Raw genomic sequence first — 2,971 nt, forward strand, 5'->3', positions numbered from 1 at the left:
TGCCTTAGAGAAGCAGCGTGGCTCAGTGGAAAGAGCATGGGCTTTGGAGTCAGAGGTCATGAGTTCGAATCCCAGCTCTGCCACTTAGCTGTGTGACTGTGGGCAAGTCACTTAACTTCTCTGGGCCTCAGTTACCCCATCTGTAAAATGGGGATTAAGACTGTGAGCCCCATGTGGGACAACCTGATTCCCCCGTGTCTCCCCCAGCGCTTAGAACAGTGCTCTGCACATAGTAAGCGCTTAACAAATACCAACATTATTATTATTATTACTCTGAAACATTTCCAGGTGAGGATCCTCAGTTATCAGCCCCGGGGGACCCCTCCCCCCCCCAAGGACAATGACAGCTGGGGAGAAAAGCCACCCCACTCCATTCTCTCTATACTTCGGATGTGACGTTTCTTTCCTGACCCTTATAGCATCTCCTGTTCTGGGAGTCCAGAGATCGGGGGAGGCAATAAGAAAATGTTTTTGCTCTGAGATTCCTAGATTTTTTTTTTCCTGTCTCTTTGCCAAGTGAGATTTGGCATCTGAATAGAACAGCTTAAAAATAGCTCACCAGCTCTGGGTTTCTCACACCCAGTGTGTTGCTGCCTAGCTGCCTTGACAACTCTACTGTAATTTGAACTGGATATAGAAGATTTCTCCTGAGCTGAAGCCGCCATCATCATCAGTGGTATTTATTGAGTGCTTACTGTGTGCAGAGCACTGTATCAAGTGAATTGATCAAACTGATCGAGCACTTACTGTATGGGGAGCACTGTACTAAGTGAATCAATCGTATTTATTGAGCGCTTACTGTTTGCAGAGCACTGTATTAAGGAAATCAGGCATATTTATTGAACACTTACTGTGTGCAGAGCACTGTAGTAAGAGCTGGGGAGACTACAGTTGTTATGTCCCCGCAGAGCCAGGGAGGAACAAGGGGGTTTGTGATTCAGTCTTACAGATGGAATGAACCACGATATTCAGTATCACAGTAAGAAAACATTTATTAGCATACAGAAAAAAACATTAATAGTAAAGAATCCTTTTTCTGTTAAGCCCTCAACTCAGGGGCGATGAGAGTTTCCTTCCGCGGGATGATCAGTCTTGTTCGGAGTTCAGTCCTTAACGGGCAGGTTGTGCCCCGGCCAAAAGGTCTTCTGCCTGGGCTGTCCCTCTACTTTCCTTCCCTTCGAAGGGCAGTGAGCAGACAAGTAAGGGCTGAGACCAGAGCGGGCATCCCTCAGATAGACCCCTCTGCCCAGGCTAACTCGGTTGGCCTTTGGGATAACAGCGAGCAGCAGCCACAAGCATTTCTCCCCAAACTTTATACTATGCTTGTTGACCGTTACATCGAGCTTCTTCGGCCTAAATGGCCCTAAACTACCAATTACAGAACCATTGTCTTCTGCTCTTTGAAGACACTTCACCCAGGTCTCTGCGTGTGTCAACATTTAGGTCTTTGCTTGGAGCCAATAGGTCTGGCTCACCTGAGATCACAAGAAGTGATATGCCTAAGGGCATTAACACAGTGTTCAGCCAAGTGCAAACTGCCATGCAACAGGGTTGGTAGACACACTCCCTGTTCACAATAAGCTTACAATCTAGAGGGTGAGACAGACAATAATAGAAATAAATCAGTTAAGTATATGTACATAACCAATCCCCCTCTCAGGGTCACACCTGGAGAGTTTCAAGTACTCCACCAGTCTCGACTAAGGGAGGGAGAGTCAAGCAGAGGCCTATTCGTTCCATTCCTAGCTTGGGCAGTAGCTAGCTAGTGGAAGGCAATCTGCTACAAGTCAAAACTCAACCGTGCTGAGCAGCAGCGGCATGGGAGAGTGGAGGGCGGAGACTTGAGTTTACTGCGCGGAAGGCGACAGTGGTAAACCACTTCTGTATTTTTACCAAGAAAATTCTATGGATACACTACAAGAACGATTGCAGGTGGAAAGCAGGGCGTTCTGGGAGACATGTGTCCGTGGTGTTGCTATCGGTCGGAAATGACTCGACAGCATAAGACAAGACATAACCAATCAATTATGTTTATTGAGTGTTTATGATGTCCAGAGCACTGTGCTAAGCATATGAGAGAATACAATATAACAGATTTGATAGGCACATTCCCTGCCCACAGTGAGCTTACAGTCTAGAGGTATCAAATTCCTGGTGTCAGATGAGGAATCAGTGGGACAGAAACCTCTTCTAGTAGTGCTTCCCTCAGCGATTACAGTGTCTTTAGAGATACCTGATGCGCTTACCTGAAATGACATGTCATTTCACTCTAGATGACTCTAGAGATAAGCATCGTGGTTTCTCCTGACCCTATAGAAAAGCAGCATGACCTAGTGGGTAGAGCATGGGTCTGGGAGTCAGAAGGACATGGGTTCTAATTCTGCCTCTGCCACTCCTCTGCTGGGTGATCATAGGCAAATCACTTCACTTCTCTGGGCCTCAGATCCCTCACCTGTACTCTCCAGGTGCAATCCAGGTGATAGAGTAGATATAAGCTAAACAGGTGAGAGGTATTCTCTGTGGGCCAGCGGCTAGGTGGGTAATTTGTTTGAGACCAGAGGCCTGAGGAAGGCCAAGTTCCCCGGGCCTGAACTGAATACCTCCAGAATTTGCTTAACGAGGACCGGTGCCTTCCTTGGCCCAAGACGTGCCCCAGCCGTGGCATCGGCCAGGAGACATGAGGCGCCCAGTTCTGTACCGGTTGGAACTTCCTGGAGTCTCTCAGGTCTGGACTGACCTGCCTGCAACAGGTTTGCTCTGACTGTCCCACTTCTCTTAGGCCTGGTTTGGTCCGGACAGCTCCTCTGGAGCCAAGTCTGATCTGTCTGGGGCTTGGTCTGACCTGGCCAGCTTCTCTATTGCTGGGCCTGTTCTGTCTGGACTCTCTCAGGCTTGGTCTGACTGGCCAGCTCCTCTCGGGCCTGGCCTGGTCTGGCCAGTTTCTCTCGGGCCTGGCCTGACGGCTCAGCTT

The 2,971-nt window shown here is 48.7% G+C and overlaps 1 non-coding gene across 1 annotated transcript; it reads left to right on the forward strand.

Moving 5' to 3' along the window:
• Window positions 1-1,650: 1,650 nt before the first annotated feature.
• On the forward strand, window positions 1,651-1,788 carry LOC114806999. The gene has a single exon (XR_003755052.1). It is a non-coding gene; the product is annotated as a small nucleolar RNA SNORA7 (small nucleolar RNA).
• Window positions 1,789-2,971: the final 1,183 nt, after the last annotated feature.

This window comes from Ornithorhynchus anatinus, chromosome X1 (assembly GCF_004115215.2).
Source record: "Ornithorhynchus anatinus isolate Pmale09 chromosome X1, mOrnAna1.pri.v4, whole genome shotgun sequence".
NCBI classification, from domain to species: domain Eukaryota; kingdom Metazoa; phylum Chordata; class Mammalia; order Monotremata; family Ornithorhynchidae; genus Ornithorhynchus; species Ornithorhynchus anatinus.